At 37.2% G+C, this 20832-nt stretch overlaps 1 pseudogene across 1 annotated transcript; it reads left to right on the top strand.

Moving 5' to 3' along the window:
- Window positions 1-574: 574 nt before the first annotated feature.
- LOC307054820 (non-selective voltage-gated ion channel VDAC3-like) lies at window positions 575-15579 on the top strand (annotated as a pseudogene). The gene is made up of 2 exons: window positions 575-616; window positions 14553-15579. The product of its transcript is annotated as a non-selective voltage-gated ion channel VDAC3-like (transcript).
- The last annotated feature ends 5253 nt before the right edge of the window (window positions 15580-20832 follow it).

Consider the following 20832-nt stretch of genomic DNA (forward strand, 5'->3'; position numbering starts at 1 on the left):
ACAGAAATTTGTCAAACAAATAATATTGATATTATATAATAGCACCTTTTAAAATAATCTCCAATCCCCTCATAAATTATATTTCTATTTATTATAATATTCTTTTGAAACTTACATAGGTTATCTTAATATTGTATTATCTATTTCTCATGATTTTTTCTTAGAACACACCACAACCTATTTCTAAATTAATGTTTAATCTATAAAATTTACATTATAATTTTATCTCATCCCTTTGTGGAAAACTAAATAATACTGTTTAATTGAAAGTCCTCACCTCCCTAAACCCTTGCATGGATCCCAAATAGTACCTCAATTTCCAATGATTCTTTACATCTGAGCCACCATAAAGCCCAATACCACTGTTGAACTCTTTTAGTGTCAAGTCCTTGATCCTCTCACCAAGGATCTACTTTGTCCTTGGCAATGACTCACAGACTTAAAGATCCCACCACTGGCCATGGCTAACTTGGTTGTTTTTGAGCTATTCTTATATAAATTCAGGCATATACCATTTTATGACTTCCACCCAGGACCTAGAATAGGTTTCACATTCTTCTAGTCTACTGTTTACATGGCTTTTACTGCCTCACGTGTTCGGAATCCACGTCTCAAGGTAATACCACTTAACTCCATGCCCTGTGAACTTCTTCAGGATCCCTTAACTCAATTCACTTAGAGAATCTATCTGGTATTCTTATTTCTTGGAATTAAATCATGAAATGGGTGATCCATTCTTTTCAGATTTGTATTGCCTATAAAGGAGGTTAAAATGAAAAAAAATTTATGCATTTAGAAATAATCTCTGAATAAACTACCAAAAAGGAACCACATTTCTTTCACACTGAAGGAAATGTTAGACCTGAACAATCAGTATTGCTAAGCAAAGTATCCCTATGATTTAATTTTAGAACACAGAATGGTACAGTAAAATAGACATAGGTGTTTGAGGCCAAACAAAGGCCTATGTTTGAATCCAGGTGATCACTCCTATTATCTATGTGACCTCATGAGTTAACCTTAGGGAGTTCCCATTTTCTAATATTAAAATGAGAATATAATTATTTTATTGAATGGCTGTGGTAAAGGTTACAACTAAGTCTTCTGGAAGACACATAGAATAGTACCCAGCATAGAGCAGGGGATCAAACAATCACTAAACTATTAATACAGTTATTATAATGAAGACTGTATCAGGTTCCTCTTGGAGTTTATCCAAGATAAGGCTATTATTGGATGGATATAGCAGAGGCACTTATTCAGCATAATGCTTTAAATCTCTATTATAGATGTCTCCCCATGATAAACCATATAATGTTGACTCTAAGGATAAAATTATACCACAAATAATTTCATTTTAAGTTGAAAATACCAGGACTTTCACAATGTAAACTACTACTATAGTATTTAGGAAGTTTTAGAAAATAAAATTTGTGAAAAATATGGTACTTTGCTGAAGGTTTCAGAGTGTAGGTCAGTGACAGAGCACAAAAACAAAAAAACTATTGTATGCATAGAATTTTAAGACTAAGGATATATCAAAGAGAAAACATATTTTTTTTCTAAGGCAGAGATCACACATGAAAAACAAGCTGTTTCAGGCTAAAGCTGTGAATAAAATATCAAATCCTTAAGGACTAAGACTCAGAATGACTCCATTCATTTAGAAATAGTGATGTTCATATCACCTGTTTATTGGGCTCCCTTTATATGCCGGACACTGTACTGAGTCCTTTGACTCTATGAGTCAATGAATCTATGAGATAGGTACTCACACTAATTTACAGAGGAGGAAACTGAGACTTGGGAAGTTTGACTTGTGGAGGTCTAATAAGTTGCTGACATTTGGCTGGAAATCAGGGATTTGTGATTAATCTTAGGTATTGCATCTGCTGTCTCAAGTCAGAAAACCAAACAAGATAAACCTCCAGGACAATGAATAGGTGGGTTAAAATGTTTGCATAGTCTACCAAGCCAGATCAAATTTCTTTATATTATTTATCTCATATAATCTCTATTTTTATTTGAAATTCCTACATGTCCTTCAAAGGTAAGTTTTATGGTAGGAAGTAAGCTATTTTACCTCTGGCCAGTGTAAAGATAAAGCCATGATCATTTGCCGACCTGACTAAGTTTTCTAAACTATATTTCATCATGTCCAGTTTGCTCATGAGTTTTGTGTGTAGGGTGTGTGTGTGTGTGTACTGATTTGATACAAAGGCATATGAGTGGAGGGGTTAGGATGGTAAGTCAGGAATCATTCATCAAGAATGCTTCATTTCTAGAGGAACTGAGTTTCTTCAAAGGAAGTATGGACAAACAATTGAGGAGAAAGGGAGACTAGTTAAAAATACATAGTATAGAATGCACAAAGGAACAGAGCTAGACAAAAACAAAGGAAAACAAATACTACAGAGACATAAGTGAGAAGAGTGAGAGATCTCTTCATTTCTTCTTTTTTCCCTTTCCTCATACTACTATTAAGTAGTGTATTTTTGTTCAAATTTACCATTATTCCAAAAAGCAACTTATATTTTCACATTTGCTCTTTATTATTCATTTTGTATTAAAATAGCACACATTCCTTGAATGCCTTTTCTTTTCCTTTTTTTTTTTTTTAAAACTTCCTGGAATCAAGACCAAGGATTGACATTTACAGCCATAAGTGATCCAAGTGCTACATTAGCGTCTATTTATTAAAGATGATCCTTCATGTGCAATACAGCTAGGATATTTGGCCTAATTTACTATACTAACATTTCCAGTTTGGCTCTGAGTGGGGAGTTGTGCCAACAGCACTGTGTCCTATGGTGAAATAGTGCCTAATCAGTATTTATGAATAGGGTTTTAGAAGTCACTAAAGAGCACAGGAAGAGATTTTACCTTCTAAAAGCACAAATATTGCTGAGCTCTGGGAATCTGTACAGCACATTAGAATGGAATAGCTTTCCTTTTTTTTTTTAAGTGAGGTTAAAAATGTGTAATGCAATACTGTCAGTAATTTAAATGGAGTGTACCTCTTTCTTTCAGACATTAATGCTATTTGTTAAACTTTGTAATTACTATGCAAATGAAGAGCTGTATTTAAAAAATGGCAATGCCAAGAGTACAACAGAGAAAAACAGTTTGCAATTCAAACTAATACAAAATAAGCTTCAAGTCTTGTAGAACTCAAATATTGTATTTTTGTTTTTTTTATTCCTTTGAATGCAGCATTTGGGTGAAAGCAATGAGGAGTTGTCTTTGTTCTTAGGCATAGATAGCAAAAGGCTTAGAGCCAGAGATTTGAAAGCTTCTGAGACATATTAGCTCCCTGATCTTCACAACAGGTGGCTGGTATTTTTATCTGTCTTTTAGAGATGAAGAAACCAAGTCCCAGAGATGCTTAACTCATTTGCTCAGGGTCACTTAAACAAGTCAGTGACAGCCAGGAAAGGATCTGAGTACTCCCAAACTCAAGGCTGCTGTGAGAATCCCCAGACAGCAATCACTTTTGAAAGGAACAGAATTTATGGCTCAAATTATGATTTCAGAATATTAAACACAGACTGAACCAGTGCAATCTAGTTTCATTTCATGCCAGGTAGATGTTTTAGGAGAAAATGATCATATTTGGTTTCCTGAGAATTAGCCCCTTGTGGGGAAGTATCTGTGAGCTACTGAGCACCCTAGACATGAAGAAAGCAAACAGCATTAAAAAATGAGTAGATTTTACACATTTTTTGTATCCCCAATACTTAGTGCTGTGCCTGGCAGCATAGATGCTCAAAAATATTTGTTGGAGCAAAGAATGAATGAATGCATACCCATTTGTTATTTAAATAACTTTCTGGTCATATTGCCTCTTTTTCCCTCTCAGTCACTTTTCCTAGAATTACCTCCCAGGTCTGCAGAACAAACAACTGAACAACAACAAAAACAAACCAGTTTTGCCTTTCTCTATTAATTCTTCTTTTCCTACACTTGAACCTAAATCAACGTGATTTTTTTTATAGCCCATCTTTTTAGAACTTTGATTTTTACGTGAAATAATCACATAAACCAGAAGGATCTAAAGGGCTGGCTTGTTCACAGCAATGTTTGTCCTCTTTAGGTGATCCTCTTTATATTTTAAAAGGAAACTTTTAAATTCTGAAGCCAAAAGAATGAGAAACAAACTCAGATGTATTGTTGACATTTATCAGGGATGGTGGGAATGGGGGAGAGCTGTCCTCTCCTATTGCTCATGTGACGATAGCATTTTTGAGTTTTGGGGAAAGGCAGTGACAGCCTATCTATAATGAAAGAATTTGAGAATATCAGGTACTTGGTTTTGCAGTACCCCTTGTGACTAAAGTGTAGGCATGTGACACGGGCTCAACTGATCAGACATGCTCGACCTCACTTTAACTTCGAGTTAGGGAATTCAGGCAAAGAACAGAGGTATTGAAGAACCCATGTGGGTGGAAGGCTGCAGTGGAAGAGGCAACTCCTCGAGTTTCCAGGGCAGCAGTGGCCATGGGCAAAGGCAGTGTCCGGTGTTGAGCAGCTAGTGCCCGGGGTGATGGTGGAGGTTCAAGCTGTGGCATCAAGGGGTTAATGGTGGCAGCAATGGTATCTTTATAGGACTAGTTCTGTGGGACGATTGTGACTATGGTTTTAGGAGCTGTTCTTGTTCCTATTGTTTTTCCATATCTCAATCTGCAGCCCTGCTAGTGATTCCTCGAGTTATCTAATAACCTTTAAAACAAATTTAATTGATCAGAGTCAGTTTCTGTTGATTACAGCTAAGAACCCACGCACCATTTCAAGGCCAGCAAGGGAAGTAAGATCCTGGCAGTATTACTGTGCTTGAGCTATTCTGGGGAATATAAGGAATATTGGTGTATTTGGGAAAGACTTTAGAAAGTCTATTTCAGAATCTTGGCTCTAACAATTCACCAGTAGTGTGATATTGTTGGGAAAATTCCTAAACCTTTATCTTCTCAAAAGCACAAATGGGAATAACAGTATCTATCTTGAAGGCCAGTGGTAAAGACTGAAATAAATAGGTAATGTGTCCAGAACCATGCCTGGCATATGTTAGCCACTAGAGTTCTTTTTGTCCTTCCCATTTCATCATGTATGTAATCTACCTACGCTCCCCCACATCACCAGAGTGGTCTGGCCTAGATAGTAAAAGATGTTAAAACAAAATGTATCTATAAATTGAAATTAACTGCATGTGTTTTTAAGAAGGCAAGTGGAAAACAAGCATGCATATGGGTCATTGGGTCACAAGCTAAACTTATCATTAGAAACATTTACCCATCACACATGTTCTAAGACATGGTATCATACAGTAGAATATCCAAAGATGAGGTCTTACACATGATATTCTTTCCTTCACCTCAGAGGTGTTACTTCAGGTGTTTGAAGAAGCAAAATACAATGCCAACATTTGCTAGTTTGATTAGGAAAGTTTGTATTCTTAAAGGCTATCTAATTAGCAAGTTGAAGCAGCTAACATGAAGGCCCTGGACCATTGATCCAATGGCATGATTGTGGATCTCCTGGTATGGAGGAAAAGGTGTTTGTTTTGCTGTATTTTCTACATAATCCTGGTTACGCTGTCTTCAGAGACTAAACGAAAACGTAGAAGGTTGCAACACTCTCTGGTAAGCCAGGGTGCCACAGGGAAAGTCATCAACTCTTTCAGGGCCCCATTCTCCTCATTGACAAAATGGAGATTACGTTTTCTCTCTCTTGGGTTGTTGTGAGAATTAAATGAGATCATGCATGCATAGTTCTGAGCACAACGTCTGGTGCACTCTTTTTAAAATAGCTGTATTCACAGAGATGCTCCCTCCACTTTCAGTCTAATAAACTGCATACTCATAGAGAATTGGGCCGCATTATTTCTGAGCGACAGGTTTCTGCAGAGACGTGGGTTTGCCAGATCTACCAGCTGTCTTCACGTCTTTCCGTCCCCATGAGATTTCTGCACATTTTTCCTGCCCTTTTAGTTGCTCCCCAGAGACAGGCTCCCTTAGGAAGGAATCAGGGTATAGGCGGATGCTCCATTAATTTTCCTGTTGGCATTTTACCAGTGGTGTGGATGACCCAAGGGCAGCCAGGAGAGGAGACAGCTAGACAGAGCCTGCAGGCCGCTTAGAGTTCTTTCACTAGCAGAACACTGTGAATGATAAACCTTTAAACAGTCGTGTGAATTATAGAGAAAGCTTCCAGTGAAGATAGTGATGTTGGATGAGTCTAGGGAATGGAAAAGAGGAAAAACAGGATGGTAAGAGCAAAAAAGTCAAGTGTTCCCCCATAAGTCTTTATTTCTTTCCTTTTAAAATCCTAATTTAAATATTTCTAAAAATTTTAAAGACTGTATAACATTACAGGATGTTTAATAAATGTAAAAATAGATAAATACATATCACTCAGATCTTTACCCAGACATATCATTCATTTTAAATTGTGCACATCTCATCCAGTTTTCATCCATATGGAAAACATATATGCATATTAGTAAAAAGGGTTCACTTTTTTTTTTTTGCTATTTTTATTTTTTAATTTTTTTAAACATCTTTATTGGAGTATAATTGCTTTACAATGGTGTGTTAGTTTCTGCTTTATAACACAGTGAATCAGTTATACATATACACATATCCCCACATCTCCTCCCTCTTGCGTCTCCCTCCCTCCCACCCTCCCTATCCCACCCATCTAGGTGGTCACAAAGCACCAAGGTGACCTCCCTGTGCTATGTGGCTGCTTCCCACTAGTTATCTACTTTATACTTGGTAGTGTATATATGTCCATGCCACTCTCTCACTTCATCCCAGCTTACCCTTTCCCCTCCCTGTGTCCTCAAGTCCATTCTCTACGTCTGCATCTTTATTCCTGTAAAAAGGGTTCACTTTTAATTCCATGTAACTCTATGTAATTTTCAATGCTGCCACATAGATCTTATTATCATTTATTTTAATGAAAGTGTTCATCAACTAAACACATTTCTATTATTTATATAATCAAATATCAATAGTTGGGACAATTTGATTGCTTTCATATATTTCTTATCACATTTAATACACAAAAGAACATCTTTGTTCTTTGACCATAGCATGTTTTGTCTTTTGGATAATTCCTTAAGATAAATCCCTCAGAATGATATTTGTCAACATAAGGGTAGGAATATTTTTAATCTATATCAAATACGACATGAAAAGATTATACTTATTTCCTACATGTTCAATTTTTCTTTGGAATGCCTTAAAAATTAAAAAAAATCTTGCAAATCTCTAAAGTACTCTGGACTTTAGGTAAAGACATAGCAGGTATATAATACCCGTCTTATACAAAAGGAGAGATTCTAGTACAAAATATTTAAGTGATTTGCTTAAAGTGACACCTTCAAGCCATTCAGCGTAATGTTCCAGGACCTAAAACGAACTTCCATTAGTTTGAGATCAATTCATTTGCCTTGTCCCCAAAGACAACTTTGCAAACAACTTAATTTCACTGCTCATAAGTCATCCAGAGGATGTTCAGTGCTGTCCTATCATGCACGGCAAGATCCAAAACATAATGTGGTGCTTATTCTGGAAATACTCTTAATGGAACATTGTGATAGGAAAACTCAACACTTTCTTCTTAGCTCCATAAAATATGAACTAACAAAGCCTAGAAAAATTATTCCAAAGATGACTGCTGTTTAGCTTCCTGCATCTGTTAGCCAATTCATATTTGTTTCTACTTCAAGTAACATTTTTCCTCTTGTCAATGCATTAACTTAAATTTGCAAAATGAGAGAAGCAATTTAAGAATTAATAAGAAAACATGTTTTTATTTGGCATGCTCCCAATTTGATCAATATCACAGAGATCATTTGAAATGAAACTGTTTCAGTCAACATCTTGCTTCCTATTATCTGATAGAGACATGCAAATTATTACAGATTTTAGTCCTTTGTGACCTCCAGCAGCTCCTCATGCTATGATTCGATTTTTTTAAAGCTTGCTGCAGAATTTTCAGCAGGAGAGGAATATTCATCATTAAGATACAGACAGCCCTTTACAGAATTTCCTCTGTGTTATACGAACACTCTTCTGTCTCAGAAAGGTAGAATCTTTCAACTGGGCATGATTTGCGTCTGTAAAACCTTGCTAAGGATTTTTTATGATTTCAAATTTTGGGCAGTTTGTTATTAGTTTGTAGGTAAAGCCACAGCAAACTCTTGTGGAATATGAAAATTAGTTGGATTTAGGCTTCCGGAAAAGCATCGAGTACCCAGCTTCCCATGGATAGTTTTTACCTTGGGATAACAGAACAGTTCCCATGTAAGAAAGAGAAGGGGTTGCTGACTGAGATTAGTTGGGTATAATGTTCTTCATGGGATGATTTCTTGATCAAATCAGAACCTGTATTTTTATTCCCCCAAGTATTCTAGCCAAGATTTTGAAAAATGTTTCACCCAATCCCCATCCTTTGGTGGACACATACAGTACAGCAAGAAGCTCCGTGACATCTAGATTAAGAAACTGTCCTATGTGGTAACCCCTTGTGTTGCTCTTGGTGTGCTAGGGTAACAAATGGCCACCAAAGGTACCCAAGTCCCAAAACCTGTGAATATGTGAATTTACATGATGAAAGGGACTTTGCAGAGGTGATTTAAGTTAAGGAACTTGAACTGGTGAGATTATCCTGAATTGTCCAGGTTGACTCAAATGTTATCATAAGGGCTCTTATAAGAGGGAAGGAGGAGGAACAGAATAGGACAGAGCATTTTGACAATGGAAGCAGAGATTAAAGTGCTGCAGCCACAAGCCAAGGTTTACTAGCAGCCTCTAGAAGCTGGAAGAGGCGAGGAATGGATTCTCCTCTGGAGTCTCCAGAAAGAATCAGCCCTTTCAACACCTTGATTGTATCTTCATAAGACTCTTTCTGGAATTATGATCTCTAGAAGTGTAATATAATAAATTTGTGTGCTTTTTAGCCATGAAGTTTGTAGTAATTTGTTACGGCAGCAGTAGGAAACTAATACAGTAGCTTTCCAAAGAGTTTGGTCAGTAACTACGTGGTGCTCTCCCTTGCACTGCAAATCCAAATCCTCAAGTGGTTGCGTACCTTGGAAATTCTCTCAATGGATCTTTGTGAGCATCACTTGCTCTCAGAAATAGTAAAAATAATATGTTTTAAATTGTGTAGCACTATGCACTGTTTTCATTTTTGGGGAGGAAGTAATCAAGAAAAATTAAGAGTGCATACTCAAAAGTCAGGTGGCCAGTTTTCAAATCCCACCTATTCCATATATAGTTCCATAACCTGGGTAAGTTATTTAACTTTTCCATACCCCAGTTTTACTCATCTGTAAAACAGAGGTAATAATAATGACTGCTTGTTAGGGTTGTTGTGAAGATTAAATGAGTCAATATCTATAAATTAATGAAGTAAATTAGTGCAGTAAAATAATTTAACCTACCAGGCACTATATGTTTTGTTGTAACTGTTATTACATTTTATATTCTAGATCAGTATTAACCAAATTTCCATAATGCTATGTATTACCTAGGAGTAGCTGTTAGAAATACAAATTACTTAGTGATATTCCAGACTGGAAAATTATAATCTTTAAGACAAAGGTCTGGGAAGCTGTATATTTAATAAATACCCAAGTAATTCATATCATCGAGGAAGTTTGGGAAAATTGCTCTGTAGGGTTGATGTTCATCCTTTGCTGCACATCCGTTACATCTTTGTCTTTAAAAAAGGTACACAGATGAGAGGAGCCAGTGACCCTCTTACTATAATGATTCATCAAAAACTTTGCTGAAAGTTATTAATTCCACAGCTCATTTCATTCATTCACTTATTAGTTCATCTATACATTTATATATGTTCTTTCATTTTCAAACATTTTCTGACCATCTCCTATACATCAGGCTCTGTAGTAAATGTGTGGGATGTAAAAATGAATAAAATAGTCTTGTCCTCAGGGAAGTTGCGAAGGGAAAGTATACAGACAAATCAATAGAGAATTACAATTCACTGCAGGATATAAAATGCCACAGGATGCTAAAGGATCACAGACAAAAGATGAAGAGATGAAGAGATAAAAGAGGGAAACATAGAAACAATTTGCTAGGCTTAAATGCAGATGGTGCTAAGTTATTTTCCAACTATTACATATTTGCTTGCTCATAACACATTTAAAATGCAAATATATCACCTCTCATTTTGTAGGCTAGGAAACCAAGATGGGGCACATAGAGACTTGCCAGAGTTCACACAGAGAATCAAATGCTAGAGCTGGCATCGAAAACATATTCTAAGTTCAGAACTCTTTCCACTGTATCATGTTGCTTGTCATACAATTATTTCTTTAGGAAATGTGCCTAGCCTTTTAGGGTTAAGAGAAGGCCCAGCTATTCTTCACCTTTTAGAAGCATGGTAGTTTCTCCAGCACATAGTTTTGTATATAGTGTGAGCACAATAAATGCCACAAGAGTGAATGGAGTTAATATTCATTCACTCATTAAAAATCTTTATTGTACATCTATACTGTATTAGGTGTTAGGAGGTGAAAACATTGTGTCTTCATGGATTTATAGATATGGCAGAGAATGAAATTTGAGAAACAGTCAAATATGTTACTCTCTTCTAGACTAGGTTTTCTTTCTGAAGTTCTTCAATTCTTGTGATTTGTTGCAAACCATATTGAGAAGAAACTGTCAGCCTCTCTGTGGGGTACTCTCAGGCCAGGGAAACAGGTGAATCAGAAAAAATTAACCCCAGATAAAACATGGGGTTGCATAGCAGTGAGGTTGTATAGACCTTAATTATTTATCTTGCTAACTCTATTATTATCATTGTCTTCATGAAGTATTATAAGATTCATACCCACTTGCCTTTTTTTCTATATTTCAGTCATTCATTTAACAAACATGAAGCACCTATCATATGCCAAGGCTTGGGCCTTATTCAAATCTGTTACTTCAAAAGCCTATCACAACACTTGACATATAAATACTATGATTACCATTCGTGCTGTTCAGTGATATTTGGTTTCCTGTCTCCTTCCAGGTGTGGAGTAGGCATATACCAAATAATTAGTCCTTCAGAAGGCCAGCAGAAAAACTTAGTGATTAAGCAAGGCAAAGTTGCTTTGACCAGCTGCAGTTAGAGAAAACACTGTTTTAACATTGGGTCAGAAGGGAGAAATCAATGGAGAATTTTTACAGGGTTTTGGGGCCTGAGCTAGGTGATTTTAAGTTGTGTCTTGCAAAATGGGAATTAGTGGAGATCAGGAAATATTTATGACGTGATGGCTTTGCATGGTGGACACAACAAAGTGAAGGTCTTGAAGCCATTCTTGATAGTGGGATGTTAGTTTTGATCAATAAGTTACTTGATTAGCATGCGTATCTCTCAGGGTCAAGTGTTTTCTGAAACAAGTAACACTGATTTTTGCTTGTTTTCTGTATTTAGTTAGGGATAGGAAATCGCGCCTAAACATGTGAATAGGAAATTCAGTTTATTGCATTTCTCATACTGCACTTCAGACTCACATTATGGGCCTTGTGTTGGCCAATGAAACATGAGTCATGGTGACATGTGTCATTTCTGGGTAGAAGTTTTAAGAGACAATGTGGGCCCGACTATATTCTTTTCCCGTTCTACCACAGTGTCTGGCATGGTGTAGCTAGTGAATGCTTCATCAGCCTGAGTCTCAGAGGGGAGGTGACATGATAATGAACAGAGGTCCTAGTTATCCTGTCACCAACATGTAACTAGTGTAGGAAATAAACCTTTTTTTGGTCTGTTTGGAGTCAGTAATAGTGGTTATTTGTTCCTGCAGTAAGATCTAGTCTATTCAGAATAAAACAGAGTCTAGGTAAATATTTGGTTAATATTTAATATACAAATGAATGAATGAATGATTAATTCATTAAATCATCACTACATTAAACATGAACTCTTCTCAGGTTTTCCATTTAGATCTCATACAGATGTGCTCCATTTAATAAAATTTGATGTATGGAAATTTGAACTTAAAACAAATAAGGCCATAATTATTTACAAAATAAAACATCCCTCCTCACTTGAATTTGTTTAAACTAATAAATCCTTGACCTTCCATTTACATGTTTATGATATAAAGCAAAGCACAATACATATACTTCTAGATTTTTCTCCTCTCCTGTCTTCACCAAGGATATGCTGCAAATCTCTTGAATAACTCCTCTTGTTTACAAGAAGGGTATTTTAAAGCCAAATAACTATGTAGCAACTTTTGCTGCTGTGTAGGACATGGTGTTTCCTAGCTCAATTCCATAGGTAGACTTTGGGGAGGGCAATTGGGGTAACTCATTCACAGAAGATTAAGCTCAGAATAAGGGAAACTCTTATCTTCCCTCTTCTGGAAAAGCAATCCTAACATTTATAAGACATTATAATATTAAAGAAAATTACTACCATAATTATGTACCTTGCTAATGTCTGTATAATTCTAGAATGAGTTAATAGTAATACTGCACTTAAAGGTTGAGTGAAAATTCTGAGCATTATTCATGTCTCTGCCAACATTCTTTAGCTCTTCATGACATAACTAGTACAATAGTTTGTCATCTGTAATTGTTTGCTGAATAGCTAAGCATACCTCATAATGGAAAAGAAAAGCTAGAGGAAAAGGAAAGGAAAAGGAATAGTTTCAGTATCATCTTTTAACTGTGCTTGGTACACACACTGTTTAGGAGTCTTGTGTGGGCCAATATGACTAAAAGAATGAGCTCACATGGGTTCATTTCTCTATAGTTCTGTATTTCTGGCTCTTAAAAATTATTACTGCATGAATTTAATTTAATTCTTGGTGTGAAATGGTCATCCAGTAAACCAAAGAATGCATCTATTATCCTCACAGCCCATTATGCCACTCTGTCCCACCGTGTCCCTCCAACATCATCTCCATGTTTAGCACCCACAAATCACACATTTTCACTAAAATATTTTGCTGCAGTAGTAAAGATAGTTGTTAAAGACCCTGAGAGAAATAGATCCTATACATTTATTGCATATAAAATGTGAGTTGCAGATTTTATTACAGCCAAAATAAGCTATACAAAAGTAAAGACTTCCTGTAATATTAACAGAGTAATGTCACGCATGCTTCTTGCATTAAAACCTTAAATACCCTTAAGAAACTTGCCGTATGGGAAATGTAAACTTAGTAAATTCACTATAAGGAGCTTACCTTGTGCAGTACCCTCACATCCACGTTTAACCACATGACCGCACCCACATGAACTCTGTAGGATGTTGTAATTATCTTCTTTGCTTATAATTTGCTTTTAATTATACATAAAACAAAACCCATTTTGAGGCATATGAAGTCATGTAATCATGTAGGCACCACTGACCTGCTTTTCACATATACTTCATTGATTTTGAATCAAATTAAAAGACAGATTAACTCAACTCATTTATTTAGCATCATTTTTTACAGGTAAGGGAACAGGTCCAGAGAGAGAATTAAAACCACAAAGAGAAAACCACAAAGAGGTTTTGTTATTTTAGTACTCCAGTATATTGGTTTTAAAAATATTTTTTGAGAAACTTTCGCCTCCTCCATACTCCTGACAGGGCAACTTGTTCAGAGGTAGTTACAGTTATATGCCAAATTATCATAGCAATTCTGAGATGAAATATTTAGTAAATTTTTTCCTGAACACTCAGTTATTTTGGATACAGTCCTCACCAGTGAAATTATCCACCACATTGTACACTGCCTCTCCATGCTATAGTCGATATCTATCCTTAAAATTGGACACATGGTCTTTTATACTTCGGAAGTATTTTTGTTTGTTTGCTTTGGTTTTCTTTCTTTTGTTTTTTGTTTTGTCTGGTGGGCCCAAAGAGAGAGCTCAGATGCTCCCATAGCCCAACTCTAGCTATAGGGTAAGCCCAATAAGCAGGATGTAGAGAACTATACATTCAAGCCCATCTCCCTCACGGAGATTTGACAGGGTTTAAGCAGTGCTTTTACTAAAAAAGTTAGACAAGTCTCCCTAAAAGGTAGAAAGACAAGGACTTGTGACTGCATCTGATCAATCTATTCCATTCCATCCCATTGTGTGATGATGATCATTCTATTTGAATCTTGGATTAGAGCACTGGGGAATACTTGTGTGATTTTAAAAAAAGAGCACAGGAAACAAAAGAAAAATAAATTGTGCATCAGAGGACACAATCAACAGAGTGAAAAAGCAACTTATGGAATGGGAAACAATATTTATAAATCATATATCTGGATAAGGGGTTAATGTTCAGAATATATATTTTAAAAACTCCTACCACTCAACAACAACAAAAATAATTAAGAAAGAAGCCAAAGGCCGGGCCCTGCCGTGCACGCGCACACTCAGACAGTTGGAGGTGTTAGTCCGGCTCTGGTGTGTGGCGTGCGACCCCGGCGCGACACTGGCACAGCCGCAGCGTGGGGGCTCGCAGTGCACAGATACCGCGGGTGTGGGGCTGTGCAGGCGTGGACAGCGTTGTCCTGAAGAAGACCTTCAGCAATGCTCTAGCAGAGTGGATGGGCCCTCCTGGCTGAGCGGACAGGCCCTGCAGTCGGAGATACGTGTAACACACCAATTTACTATGACCTAGGAAAGGCTGCCAAGGATGTCTTCAACAGAGGATATGGATTTGGCATGGTCAAAATAGATCTGAGAACCAAGTCATGTAGTGGAGTGGAATTTTCTACTTCTGGTCATGCTTACAATGATACAGGGAAAGCATCAGGCAACCTATAGACCAAATACAAGATTTGTAATTATGGACTGACCTTCACCCAAAAGTGGAACACAGACAGTACTCTTGGGACAGAAATGTCTTTGGAGAATAGAATAAGTTGGCTGAAGGGTCGAAACTGACTCTTGATACTATATTTGTAGGGAACACAGGGAAGAAGAGTGGGAAATCGAAGGCCTCCTATAAACAGGATTGTTTCAGTCTTGGCAGTAATGTTGGTATCAATTTTTCTGGACCAACCATCTATGGCTGGGCTGTGTTGGCCTTTGAAGGTTGGCTTGCTGGCTATCAGATGAGTTTTGACACAGCCAAATCCAAACTGTCACAGAATAATTTCGCCCTGGGTTACAAGGCCACAGACTTCCAGCTGCACACTCATGTGAACAATGGCACTGAATTTGGAAGGTAGATCTACCAGAAGGTGAATGAGAAGACTGAAACATCAATAAACCTCTCGTGGACTGCCGGCAGTAACAACACACGTTTCGGCATCGCTGCTAAGTACAAGCTGGATTGTAGAACTTCTTTATCTGCTAAAGTGAATAATGCCACCCTGATTGGCTGCGTTATACTCAGCCCCTTCGATCAGGAGTGAAACTGACCCTGTCAGCTCTAATCCATGGAAAGACCTTTAATGCAGGAGGGCACAAGGTCGGGCTGGGATTTGAACTAGAAGCTTAATGTGGTTTTGTTTTGTTTTTTTGCACGTTCAGAGTAATTTTTTTTTTAATTTCTGCATGTCCGTATCAAGTGAACTTTACTAGTAAACAATCATGATCCATTGCTATAAGAGGTGCCCGTGAATTCTGGAGTTCAAAGAGACCCCATAATTTTTTTATTTTACTCACAAATAACCTGTTTGTTTGTTTGTTTATTTATTTATTTATTTATTTATTTATTTATTAGTCATCCATTTTATACACATCAGTGTATACATGTCAATCCCAATCTCCCAATTCATCACACCACAACCCCCAACCCACGCTGCTTTCCCCTCCTGGTGTCCATACGTTCTCTACATCTGTGTCTCAATTTCTGCCCTGCAAACTGGTCCATCTGTACCATTTTTCTAGTTTCCACATATATGCGTTAATATATGATATTTCTTTTTCTCTTTCTGACTTACATCCCTCTGTATGACATTCTCTAGATGCATTCACATCTCTACAAATGACCCAATTTCGTTCCTTTATATGGCTGAGTAATATTCCATTGTATATATGTACCACATCTTCTTTATCCATTCATCTGTTGATGGGCATTTAGGTTGCTTCCATGACCTGGCTATTGTAAGTAGTGGTGCGGTGAACATTGGGGTGAATGTGTCTTTTTGAATTACGGTTTTCTCTGGGTATATGCCCAGGAGTGGGATTGCTGGGTCATATGGTAATTCTATTTTTAGTTCTTTAAGGAACCTCCATATTGTTCTCCATAGTGGCTGTATCAATTTACATTCTCACCAGCAGTGCAAGATGGTTCCCTTTTCTCCACACCCTCTCCAGCATTTGTTGTCTGTAGATTTTCTGATGATGCCCATTCTAACTGGTGTGAGGTGATACCTCATTGTAGTTTTGGTTTGCATTTCTCTAATTGAGCAACTTTCATGTGCTTTCTTGGCCATCTGTATGTCTTCTTTGGAGAAATGTCTATTTAGGTCTTCTGCCCATTTTTGGATTGGGTTGTTTGTTTTTTTAATATTGAGCTGCATGAGCTGTTTATATATTTTGGAGATTAATCCTTTGTATGATGATTCATTTGCAAACATTTTCTCCTATTTTGAGGGTTGTCTTTTCGTCTTGTTTATGGTTTCCTTTGCTGTGCAAAAGCTTTTAAGTTTCATTAGGTCCCATTTGTTTATTTTTGTTTTTATTTCCATTACTCTAGGAGGTGAATCAAAAAATATCTTGCTGTGATTTACGTCAAAGAGTATTCTTCCTATGTTTTCCTCTAAGAGTTTAATACTGCCTGGTCTTACATTTAGGTCTCTAATCCATTTTAAGTTTATTTTTGTGTATGGTGTTAGGGAGTGTCCTAATTTCATTCTTTGACATGTAGCTGTCCAGTTTTCCCAGCACCACTTATTGAAGAGGATGTCTTTTCTCCACTATATATCCGTGCATCCTTTGTCATAGATTAGTTGACCATAGGTGCATGGGTTTATCTCTGGGCTTTCTATCCTGTTCCATTGATCTATATTTCTGTTTTTGTGCCAGTACCATATTGTATGGATTACTGTAGCTTTGTAGTATAGTCCGAAGTCAGGGAGTCTGATTCCTCCAGCTCCGTTTTTTTCCCTCAAGACTGCTTTGGCTATTTGGGGTCTTTTGTGTCTCCATACAAATTTTAATATTTTTTGTTCTAGTTCTGTAAAAAATGCCATTGGTAATTTGATAGGGATTGCATTGAATCTGTAGATTGCTTTGGGTAGTATAGTCATTTTCCCAGTATTGATTCTTTCAACCCAAGAACATGGTATATCTCTCCATCTGTTGGTATCATCTTTAATTTCTTTCATCGGTATCTTATTCTTTTCTGCATACAGGTCTTTTGTCTCCCTAGGTAGCACTGGATTGTATTCTGAACGGCTACTGCAACCTTCATGTACCGTTCTACATTCAGATCCTATGCCTCCTCAAGTAAAGAAAATCCCTTTGCCATTTCTTGCATCGTGAATCTCTTCACCTCTTCAGTTACTTCTTCCTCTTGTCTCTCTTCATCCTTCTCTGGGGCTCCACTTCCATCAGGTCTTCATTAGTAAGCTCCTCGTGTTACACAGCAAGGAGTTCAATGAAGTCGTCCTCTTGCAGATCTAGCTTGAAATAAAGATACTATACCACTGTACTCTATACAGTACTGTACAGTAAAGTACACAAAAGCACAACCACTTGTAGAGGATGCATGCACATGACAATGTATGCCAGACACGTGAACTACTTTATGTGATTGGACATGCAAAGGCACGTTTGCATCTTTGAAAGTTTGTGACTTGAAGGTTCATATGTAGGGGACTTACTGTATTATTCAGGCTTAAAAAAGAAAGAAATCCTGTCACATGCTATGACATAGATGAACCTTGAGGACAGTATACTTAGTGAAATAAGTTAATCACAAAAGACAAATACTGTGTGATTCTACTTACATGAGGTACCTAGAGTAGTCAAAATCCAACACAGAAAGTAGAATGGTGGTTGCCAGGGGCTGGGCAGAGGAAAGAATGGGGAGTTTTTTTAAATAGTTATAGTGTTTCAGTTTTGCAAGATGAAGAGTTCTGGACACTGCACAGCAATATGAATGTACTGTACTTAATGCTACTGCACTGTATACTTAAAAATGGTTAAGATGGCAAATTGTATTTTACCCCAATGTTACCACAATTAAAAACAAAAACTAAAAGAAACAACAGAAAATAAGTTGGTGAAACCATAAGTTCTTTGGATAATCAGTCTGATAGGTTTTCCCCTTTTAGCCTTCATTTTTTTGAATTTGGAGCTTGAGCTTAATTTCATATAGTTACTTGGCATTAAATGAGCCCTCTCTGCATAATGTGTAGTCCAGTACTACTAAGGCACCTGAAAAGAGATTAGTTATCCTTAAACCAAACAATATTCCAAAGAAAGCTCTACCTTCACCAAGCTATTCTGTGAAGATTGATGGATTTCCGTATATTAGTTTTCTATGCTATGTAACAAATTGTCACAGACTTGGTGACTTAGAACAATATGCATTTATTATCTCAAAGATTCTCTGGGTGAAGTATCTGGGCACAGCTTAGTTGGGTCCTCTGCAAGGCTGCAATCAAGATATAAGCCAGGACTGGGTTCTCATTTGGAGGATCGATGGGGAAAGATGAACTTCTAAGATCACTCAGGTTGCTGGCAGAATTCATTTCCTTGTGACCATACAGCTCATATAAGCTTGATCCTTCAAAGTCAGTAAGGAAAGCAGTTGGGGGCAAGATAAAGCCTTATATAGCATGACTTAATCAGGGGAGTGACATCTTATCACTTTTGTCATATTCTGTTGATAGAAGCAAGTCACAGGTCTCTTTCATAATCAAGGGGGTGGAGGATAATACAAGGGCAGGAACACAGTGGTTGGAGTTGTAAAGTCTGTTCATCACATTTCTCTATCCATATTTTTCTCTTATATCATTGACACAGTGTAAAGAGTATTCCTATGAATAACCTGTCTTTTTTTTTTTTTTTTTTTTTTTTGCGGTACGCGGGCCTCTTACTGTTGTGGCCTCTCCCGTTGCGGAGCACAGGCTCCGGACGCGCAGGCTCAGCGGCCATGGCTCACGGGCCCAGTGGCTCCACGGCACGTGGGATCTTCCCAGACCGGGGCACGAACCCGTGTTCCCTGCATCGGCAGGTGGACTCTCAACCACTGCGCCACCAGGGAAGCCCTAACCTGTCTTGATTAGGTTGAAAGGTGCCTATAACTGATCTCTTGCTGACCTTGGGGATTTAAGTGTGTCCATTTCCTTGTTTCTACTTCCAGTGTACAATATTTTTAAACTCTCTTTCTGAAGTTTGGGCCTTTGAATAATCCACAAAGCTGCTGCTTATTTTCTTTAGCAGTCTATATTAAACGCAGAACACTGATTGTTAGAAAACTAATGATCTGTTCTCCCTTTCAGCTTTCCATGTCAGATGACAAACTTCAATCTCTAATATAAATTTACATTAATTAATAAGCTAGACTCTATTTCTTGGAAATAGAGATTTTAAAAAATCTTAGTTTAAATTTTTTTCTTGTTGTAACATACCACCATACTTCAATTCCTTGGAACCAAAATGTGTATTTTGTGTGTATGTGAGTGTATGTGTACAAAAATGTGGATTTATGACAACTTTTTGGTAAGCTCAGAAAAGGTCTTCCTCTGTTTTCCCAAATAGTCTCAGTAAGTGCTCTGGGCAAAATTCAAGTCTTTACATTTCTTCTCTCATACATATTTACTATAAGCTTCTACTTACCAGACATTTCTGGACCATTTAACTATCTGTGTACCTTTTTTCAGTTCTAACTCAAGAGATTAGTGCTGATATATTTGCTCTCTAATACAGAATACCTTTTTATAAAGGCATCTTATCTATTTCTAGCTAGAATGTCATCAGAAACAAATGCTTTTAAAACACTTTCAAACAAATTATACTAGGATTTTAAAACAGACTGATGAAACTCACTTTGTTATCCAAATAATCAATACTGAGGACCACACTTTCAGTAGAAGTGATCCCCTTGTGTGTACCTGTAACTCAGAAATTAATCTGTTCTATTTCCATGGTAGAACCAGATGTGAATTTTGTCAATTTCTGATTTCCTTCTGTTTCTTAATTCCAAAGGATATCTGATAAAATTTTCACATGGACCTTCAACATATTGTTTGCCTCAGGTTTATATGCGACTTTTTTTTAAAGAGGTGAGGCTATAAAAGCTGATATTAGCTATTTTCTATTGAATGGCAACTAAAGGTTGTCATGCTACATCACAGACACATGTTGTTTCATTTCATCTGAGAAGAGGTGTGGATTTTATGAGCTGGATTTTTTTTTAAATTTCTTTAATAGTTAAGGAAGGGAGGTTCTAATATTTTAGGAAATTTATACAAGATTATATGATTATTTGGATAGTGGTGCTGGGATTTGAATCTAAACCTATCTAACCTCATACTCCAATGAGATAGGCTCAGATGCAGTGAGCAACAGATTGAGAGGGCAGGGCAGCAGAGCAGGCCCTGCACAGGATAGAGGATGTAAAGGCAGAAAGTAGTTGCGTTCCCCAAGCCCCTCCAATAGAAGAGATGTCACCTCAAGATTATCAACCCTTTTCAGACAGACCACTGGTCATTTTATAGGCATCACTGTATGAGCGAAGCCTTACATCTACCCTCCTTGCACCATCTCCAATGTGGCAACTGGCTACACAAAACACAAGGGGAGCGATCTGGAGACATACCAGTAGATAAGGTTTTAACAAGTTCAGATCAGCTCCTACCTCTATCCTCTATGACTTACATTCTCCTGAATTTAAAGCCTGTTTATTTTCAAATAACTT

The sequence above is a fragment of the Hyperoodon ampullatus genome (assembly GCF_949752795.1).
Source record: "Hyperoodon ampullatus genome assembly, chromosome: 6".
Classification (NCBI taxonomy): Eukaryota; Metazoa; Chordata; class Mammalia; order Artiodactyla; family Ziphiidae; genus Hyperoodon; species Hyperoodon ampullatus.